The sequence below is a fragment of the Chrysemys picta genome, unplaced genomic scaffold (genome assembly GCF_011386835.1).
Source record: "Chrysemys picta bellii isolate R12L10 unplaced genomic scaffold, ASM1138683v2 scaf4, whole genome shotgun sequence".
In the NCBI taxonomy this organism is placed as follows: domain Eukaryota; kingdom Metazoa; phylum Chordata; order Testudines; family Emydidae; genus Chrysemys; species Chrysemys picta.
Window position 1 is genome coordinate 536,414 of NW_027052711.1, and position 9,495 is coordinate 545,908.

The window sequence follows — 9,495 nt, forward strand, 5'->3', positions numbered from 1 at the left end:
GCCGCTAATGCAAAGCACACCCCATGGCCTCGTGGATAGGGAGTGGGACGCAGGAGACCTCGATTCAATTCCTGTCTCTCACTGGCCTGTTGGGTGAGTCACTTAAAAATCACTTCATCGCCCCGTGCCTCAGTTTCCCCCTCTGTAAAACAGGGACAATGATACTCATCTTCTTTGTAAAGTGCTTTGCGAGCTATGGACCAAAAGAGCCAGGTGCGATTATTAGTATTAATATATTGTTAGGTGGAGATTTACTTTTCCTGCCTGCTTAACCTTTCTCAAGGGATCAGTTCAGAAAGTCGGCTCTGAACTTGCAGTTTGGAAGAGACCAGAGGCAGCAAGGGCAGGGCCCATTGTATTCCAAATCCATGTCGCCCCCTTTCCTGCAGAATTTGCTACAGACGCTTTTGATTGACAACATGCAGACAGCCTGAAGCAACAGAACTGACGGAAGAGTGTAATGCTTCCAGTCATCAAAGTAGATGTTAACTCTGAAACCTAATAACAATTTAAGTCAACTTTGTTAAATGGGTAGGTAATGATGCTTCAGAGCAAATAACCTGAACAGGCTTCGTCTAAATTTGGGGGTGGATAAATCACCCACGAAGGACGACAATGCTTCTGAAATATTGTGGCTACATTTGCAGTATACAGCCTGATATCTGTCTACTGATATACTGGAAGGGGATATACAAATGGGAATGCTGGCTTAAAAGGCACAGAACATGTCTGCACTGGGACTGAGACTGCTTGAATACAAAAAGCCTACATTTAAAACCTAAAGAAGAGCTCTGTGTAGCTAGAAGGGTGGTCTCTTTCACCAACAGAAGATGGTCCAAGAAAAGACATTACCCTCACCCACTTTGTCTCTCTAATATCCTGGGACCAACATGGCTACACCACTACTGCAAAAAGCTAAAAAAATGTAAGCTTAGAAACTGGATGCACAGCTGACGTTTATCCACTTGTTTTAATAATCGCTTTGGCAGAACGTGGCTGAAAAAGAGTCAAATACAACAAAGATTTATTGACTGTTGGCTCTGCACGGGAATTGATAATATTCACTGGCTAATTCAGCCTCATTCCACTTTAATTTGTAGCACTGCTGAACATGGAACACAGGTTTCACTTTTATTGCAGCTACTGGCCTGGCAATACCAAACATTTAAATACTAATCACTAGTCTGAGTCCAGGAACAATTTCCGCGTCCCAAGCCCAAGAGGGAGAGCGTTTTACTCCTGTTATTTATTTATGCAGGAGATGTGAAAGGTTCTAAATTAACACGCTAATACATCTTTCATTTCACAGTTACCCTCCCCTAATAATGTCACAGTTACTGGTTCAAATTCATTCTGGGGGATATTGGGGAAAGGAATCTGGCCATCAGGACAATGGCCATTTTATAAGCAGGCTCCCGTTGAGTTTGGCACTGGGTGAAAACGCTGAAAGATAACTGCTGATCCTTCGGGCAAACGCAGGCCAGAAATCCAGAAGCAAAGGTTTCGGGAATTCATATGTAATGGAAGCTCTCTGTGAACCGTAGAAGGGACCTCATAGGTCATTTAGTCCAGTCCCCTGCACTCAAGGCAGGATTATGTAATAACTAGACCATCCCTGACAGCTGTTTGTCCAACCTGTTCTTAAAAACCTCCAATGATGGAGATTCCACCACCTCTCTAGGCAATTTGTTCCAGTGCTTAGCCACCGACAGTTAGGAAGTTTTTCCTAATGTCCAACCTAAGCCTCCATTGCTGCAATTTAAGCCCATTGCTTCTTGTCCTGTCCTCAGAGGTTAAGGAAAACACGTTTTTGTCCTTTTCTTTGTAATAAGCTTTTATGTACTTGAAAACTGTTATCATGCCTCCCCTCAGTCTTCTCTTCTCCAGACGAAACAAACCCAAGGTTTTCAATCTTCCCTCCTAGCTCATGTTTTCTAGACCTTTAATCATTTTTGTTGCTCTTCTCTGGACTTTCTCCAGTTTGTCCACATCTTTCCTGAAATGTGGCGCCCAGAGCTGGATGCAACATTCCGATTGAGGCCTAATCAACACGGAGTAGAGCGGAAGAACTACTTCTCATGTCCCAGAATGATGATCACTTTTTTTGCAATAGTCTTCACTCATATTTAGCTTGTAATCCACTATGACCCGCAGATCCCTTTCCGCAGTACTCCTTCCTAGGCAGTCATTTCCCATTTTGTATGTGTGCAACTGATTGTTCCTCTCTAAGTGGAGCACTTTGCATTTGTCCTTATTGAATTTCATCCTATTTACCTCAGACCCTTTCTCCAGTTTGTCCAGATCATTTTGAATTTTAATCCTATCCTACAAAGCACTTGCAACCCCTCCCGGCTTGGTATCATCTGCAAACTTTATAAATGTACTCTCTAGGCCACTATCTAAATCACTGATGAAGATATTGAACAGAACCAGACCTAGGACTGATCCCCGGGGGACCCCACTTGTTATGGCCTTCCAGCTTGACTGTGAACCACTGATAACTACTCTCTGGGAATGGTTTTCCAATGCAATTACAAGCTAGGACCTTGGCAGAGAAACTCTAGGCTTGCATGCAAAACTAGGAGTATCATTTGTTATGAATTATTTGTACAATAGTAGCACCCAATTGACGTCGAGGCCATACTGCGCTAGGCACTGTACACACAGGGTTTGTCTCCACTGCAATCTGAGGGTCAGTGCAGCTTGGGTAGACATACCAGCCCTAGCATGGCTAAAAATAGTTGCGTAGATGCGGCAGCAAGGACTTCTGCATTGGTCAGCAACACAAGTGCATAGCTAGGGCCTGGAAGGGCTCCTACAGCACCACATCTACACTGCTGTTTTTAGCCAGATACAGCTAGGTTGGGTACATTTACCTGTAATCAGCTGGCACTGCAGCAGAGATATACCCACACAAAGGGCGGGATAAAGGAAGAATTAGTATTGCAGGGTTTGGGGTTTTTTTCAGCTACAGGATTTAAATGCCAGCTCGATCCCCTTGCTGCCAGGGCAGTGGTTTCCAGACCGTGCAATTCCAGGAAAATCCTCCATGTACCAGGAGCTCTGTAGCACTCCAAGGCAAGAAAGCCGCAAGGAAACCGAGCCAAGCTCTCTGGCTGGGCCTTAAGAACCAAAGTGAGCCACAAGTAACAAAGGGCAAACGTGCTCCAGTCGGGTCTTCAGTCAGTTTCAACCTTGTCCTTGATTTGTACCCATGTCAGTTTCAGAATCGAAGTTCCTATGTACTAGAGCAAAAGCGAAATGGCATGACTGAAACTGGGGTGTGCTGAAAACTGTACGCTACCAATTTTACATTCCAGGGTCTTCCTGATCCTCCTTGCAGCCTTGGGAGCTTGCACAGTCAGCCTGCAAAGAGCCAGCTTAGAGCAAAGGGGACTGATTGGGCCTCTTGGCTTTAGGGAGCAGCCTGCTTTGCCACACACTGTTTCTGGGTTCTTGTGTGTTATAATTCTGAATCTGAAGCAAGGAGTCAGGTTACGTTGTAACCTTCCAGTGACTGTAAATTGCCCCTTTTCACCGGCCCCTGGCAGCCAAGAGTGCAGAACTGCCTAGGCACAGATCTGCCCCTGCCATGCCCCACTCCCCCACTGCAGCGGCTTGTTGGGAAAACAAAGGAAGGTAGCGGAGGAGGGGCAGGTTGCTGCTGACGGGACTGAACTCTCCTGACTGCTGCATGCACAGTATCACCAGTTACGTTATGTGGCGGACGTCCCCATCTGCGGCTCTGGATGTTAAGATGGGCACCAAGGGGATGCTGAGGGGAGAGCCAAGGCACCTGTTATTGCCGAGAAAGTAAACAGTCCCAGAGGCCACTGCCTTGTTGTGGTAGGTTTCATTTCGCAGCAGGAAGGCTACAAAAAACCACCAGCAGTCCCATAAGCAACTTTCTAGGCAGCCTGCCAAAGAGTGGCAAAGTGAGGATTCACCAGTTCAGCTAAGGTTCTCTCCTCACCGAGAGGCAGCAGTGGAATAAGTCCCTTCCAGAGATCCCAGCACATGTCTAATGCCATGCCCCCTGCGGCCAGCTAGCTGGCACCAGCTCTGCACAGCCCAGGCTATCAATTCTCTGCCTGGTGCAAAGCTCTCAGGCGCAACCCGTCGTTCCAGCCAGCACCGAAGGCCGATGCAGAAGAGGATCTGAAAGCAATCTGGAAAACGTACTGCAGGCTCCCAGCCGAGGGACCTGCAAACCACCCTGCCCTGCACACAACTCACATGTGTGCATGAGGAGCCATTCAGGTCTGACTTTCTCATGAGGGGCACCGGCCGGAGGTGAGGCCTGCCTGAACCTGCTGTTATTTACTAGTGTTAAAGAGACACCTGTTTGCATAGGATGGATTGGTAACACTCCCCAGCCAATCACAACAAGGACTACAACCGTCTGACACCAGCTTCCTTTGGCAGGTGTCACCTGGAGGAGATGAGGGAATCACCTCTCCCCTGCCCCCCCCCGCCCCAGGTGTTTTCCTCCCGCTGGAAGGTTCCAACAGACCAAGGGCATTTGCTCAAAAGAACAGAATCGGTATCCAAAGTGACGGCTACGCCAAGCGAGCTGTGCCATCACAGCCCAGGCTTGATAACGGACATGACCAGCTCAATCGGAGCCCTGCCTTCCACCAACTATGCCTCCCTCCTGAGAGGGAGACGTTATTTGATTTCGAAGTTCAAGATCCTTCCCCGGGAGCTGGAAGTCTGTTGGGGTCGCAGGCACGCAGGAACCAAGCACCGCACCTCTGGGGCACTGGGCTGCACAGCCAGGCACTCAGCCCCTTCGCATTCTTGATCTGGAAAAACCGCGGGGAGAGGGTGGCTCTGTGATCCGTAGGGGCAGTTTAGAGGTCAGGACCCTGCAGTGGCAAAAGGAGACCTCCTGGGCAGCTTGGCTGGATATTCTGTAGCCTGGCACTTTATTTCCAAGGGGAAACATCTGCACTTAAATACGCGAGCGAATAGTCTGCAAAAGCCACCCCACTGCAACAGAAACATCTCCCCCCACCAGCAGCGTATCCAGGTGAAGGACAAGGGGGCGGAATCTTGGCCCCTTTGCATCAGAGGGAGGAGGGAGTCTGCTACATATGTCTCATTCACAAAAGATCACCATGTTTATAGCCATTAACTATACCAAAAACAACCACCCCACCCCAAAACCCGAGTCCTCTGGCATCTCTCCTCTGCATGCAGATTCAAAGCAGAGACATTGTGTTCTGCTGGTGCGTCTCATTAAAGGCTCTTCTAGAAGAGGTTTCCTTTCTGTGTGAATGAATCAGCCCCGCTCCCCCAGGACACGCGTGGGAGGCAGCGTAGGAGGTGGCTGACATGATCCGCTGTGACAACCAGCGACTTGCGGAGAAAGTGAAAGTTCGCAGGGCTGGGTGGATGCACGGGGGCGGGATGGGAAGTGGGGGGGAATGGGAGGGGCGGTGCCGAGCTGCTCCTCACAAGGGAGATGAAATGATTACGTAGATACATCATCAGGGAAGCCACAAAATCTGGGTCAGGAGAGAATACATTGAGCAGCAGGAGGAGAGGGAGCTGCTGTCAAATTTGTCAGTTTGGTTTTGGGAGCTGGCAGGGTAAACAGGCCAGCTAATGCAGCAGCAGGGTCCTTCCTGCAGGCCTGTTTGGGGTGGGGGTAGGTGCACATTTCCAGATACTGCCCCCCTCCCTAAGACAGCAATCAACTCCATCTAATGTCCTGCCGGTCCCTGCTGCTGCTCACCAGGGGTTCTCTGAGCACTTTGTGAACACCAATAAACGACATTCAATCCATGCCAAAGAACCACCTCCCATGGGAGGCAGGCCCAGCCTGCTTCTCATTTAACACGTGGGGAAACTGAGGCACGGAAGTCACGTGACTTCCCTCACATTGTCACACAGCAAGTCAGTGACAGAGCCAGGCTCTCCCAGCCCCTTGCTCTGAACGCTAAACCAGGGCGGAAAGGACGTGAATCAGAAAGAAGTACTTCAGCATTTACTAGTTTGGAGGGGCCCAGTTTGCAGGGAGTGGCAGGAAATCACATATAAATGGGATCAGTTAGACTTGTTTCTTACTGGGCTTACAGTGATGGGTTCACATCAGATTCTGCAAGTTACTTCATGGCTGGAAACTTGCCTTGTTTCCTTGTCCCGGGCCAGGAACGTGGTGCTAGGGGGATTCTAGGGAACTCGGAGATCTCTGCAGATTTCAGTTTACAGCATCGAATACTGAACTGTTCAGTGCAATCCAGCTCCTGCGTGTTGCGTCTGTCCCGCAGCCTTCAACGCTTTCCCGAGCAAACGCAAAGAGGAATCAAGAGCTGTAGGGGTGACACATTGTCAAAGGAGATGGGGTAAAGAGGCACTGAACAGTTCAGGCAGAGACACAGCAGGAGGCTGCAAGGGAGAAGGCTCTCACGCCAGCCATGGTGAGGCGGCAGAAAGGAATAGAGAGACGGCTTGATGCCAGATGTCGGATACAGGACCAGAGAGGGGAGCCATGGGACTGGCTGGGAAAGGCCCCAGCGAGGTGTGTTTAAAACAAGTTCGCTTTGACAGGATCCTGAAACGAATGGGAAGCCAGTCAAGCTGTCTGAGAGGAAGGTGTTCGTGCTTTCTGGGTGTATGAGAGAGGAAAGGTGGCAGCATTCTGCACCTGCTGGAAATCATAGAATATCAGAGTTGGAAGGGACCTCAAGAGGTCATCTAGTCCAACCCCCTGCTCAAAGCAGGACCAATTCCCAGCTAAATCATCCCAGCCAGGGCTTTGTCAAGCCGGGCCTTAAAAACCTCCAAGGAAGGAGACTCCACCACCTCCCTAGGTAACGCATTCCAGTGTTTCACCACCCTCCTAGTGAAATAGTTTTTCCTGATATCCAACCTGGACCTCCCCCACTGCAACTTGAGACCATTACTCCTTGTTCTGTCATCTGCCACCACTGAAAACAGCCGAGCTCCATCCTCTTTGGAACCCCCCTTCAGGTAGTTGAAGGCTGCTATCAAATCCCCCCTCATTCTTCTCTTCTGGAGACTAAAGAGACTAACCAGACAGCGGGGACTCCACTGCAAGAAGCTAAGAAGCCCATTGGAAAGTAGGGCTTGTCCTCCTGCTCTGGAGTGCGGCATCTTGGATTCTGCATTGCTTTAGGGCCAATGCAGTAAGTTGGCTGGGCCATTCAGCACACTTCTCCTGCATGCACGGAAAATGCTCAACCAGGTTTCAAAAACTAAACTCATGCACACAAGATTAGCCAGTTATTATTTTCAAAGGATCAAGTAGACCTTAACATGTGGTGGCGGGGGGAGGGATCTTTCCAGGGCTTTTAACTCTCATTTCTCTTCTGTGTTACTCTTGTAATTATTTTTGCCTTCACAGGCCCGTTACGGACCAGCAGAGCCTATTCTTCACACCCAGACCTAGCCTACGCTTCTGGCCGTGTGGTAGGAAAATGTTGTTTCCAGGACAGACAGGACTGTAGCCACCAGATGCCAAGGAGAAAGCCTGGTACTTCTGAAAGAACAGCTGCTTTGGCTAACCAGGAAATAAAAACACATCCCTTTAAAACGGGATCCTTGGACATAAAACCGAGCCAGCCATTCCTTCGGAAGAGCGAAAATGCTCAGAAATATGCAACCCACATGCCAGCAGCTTATCTGCTACCGCCTCGGCGTTGGAAAGGCAGTACACAGGCCAGCCCAAGCAAGTAGGCAATCAAAAGTTTGGTTCTGAAGCCTGGGCAGTCGGGCTGTAAGGGTTTGTTCATTCAAAGGCAGCTTTGCTAGGGAAACTGATGCCCAACTGCAATGAGGAAAAAAAACAACCCTCCAACAAACCTTAAGAGAGACGAGAGAGAGAGAGAAAAAATCTCCTCCTTTGCCCCAGTATGTTATTTCCTAGCTCTATATAAGGCTTTGGTATTAATGTCGCATATCACTGAATAAATACACCCTGCAAGGTTAAATGACGACATTCTCCCGTTCTGCTTGCTCATTGGCCTCCGGGTCGGCCAATCTGAATCACGGCTCCATGGCAACAGGCTCTATCACCAGGAGCAACTCGACACGTTTTTTTTATTTAGCAGTTAAAAAAAAAAAAAAAAAAAAAAACGAAACTGCTGCAAATGTCTGTCATGTAACAGTTTGCACAGGAAGGAGGCGGGCAGCAGAGACACACAGCACGCTGCAAATCTGAGGCACTGGAAAAGCATCTGTTCCACTGGCGAATGTACTGCCCACCGCTGAAAGCTGGGTTGAGCAACAGCGATATTAGCAATATTTCACTGCATACGGGAATTTTCCGTTTCCCCCATTGCAGCCACTGGTAAAACTTTCACTGTGGCAAAATTCAACTAGAATGTGCATCAAGAGGCTGTTTTGGAGAACTGCTGTCTTCAGCCGGCTGTGGCACCCGATCGTAAAGGGCTCACCCCCAGCCCTCTGTACAAATCAAGCCTTATTTGGGCAGCACAACGTACCAGGAAACTACTGAAGCAAGAGCTTGAAAGCTAATGAGAGAAGTGCCCTTATAAGACGCCTTTTCTGTCCCATCCGCCTGTCTGCCTTCCTTAAAAAGAAAGGAGAGTTTCCACCAACAGGGAGCGGGGTTGGATGAAGGAGGAATATCCCACTACATTAGAAAGCTTCGGAGCATCATTCTGAGAGAAGGCAAACACCCCGGTTGTCTCAGTGCAAAGCCTTGGAAAAATGACCTATTTGGTGACATAGATTTTCTCCGCCTCTTCTGAACCCCTCTCCTTGTTCTTTTATAGATGTTTGAAAACCAGCTCTTTCTTTAAGAGATCGTGTGCCCGGTAAAAAGATGGAGGCCAGATGTCCTCAACGGCATAGGCTCCTGTTACTTAATCATCGCTTTAAGTCTTAGTGGCCCCCATGACGACAAAGGTGGATACTGTGGAAATGATACTGCGGAGGGTTACGGCTTCAGGTGGCAGAACGAGCCGCCGGGGGTGGAGGACGGCTTGTTATATAAGTGCCTATAGAAATCACAAGTGAGGGATGGGAAATGCAGCTGATCTAAGACATCTAGGAAGAGATTTAAGCTTTCCATGAGACGTCAATAGGTTTCCAGCATCCACTGAGAGGAGCCATAAGTTAGATATCATGCGAGTGTATTGGGGATCAGATTTCCTATTCCCCAACTGTACTGTCTACGTCCCCTTCATCAAAGGGTAGCACTCACGTCTCCCTAGCTCCAGCGTTCCATCCGTCTCACAAATGATGCTATCGTGGACGGGGGAAATGAGCTTTATTCCCACAATGTAGGCCTTGCGCCTCTTTAGTGCAAAGCCTCGGTCTGAGCAAAGAAGCCCCACTGGCCCCTCTACAGACCCTACATATGCTGCTTATGCTGCGGAGGGGGCAGGAAGCAATGGGAAGCTAGATGTGACCCAAGAGGACGTGTTCATTTCTAATGGCTGTGTTCCTTTGTGTAACATGTAGGACATCCGACTCCCAAAATTACTGGATGGCCACCAAGGC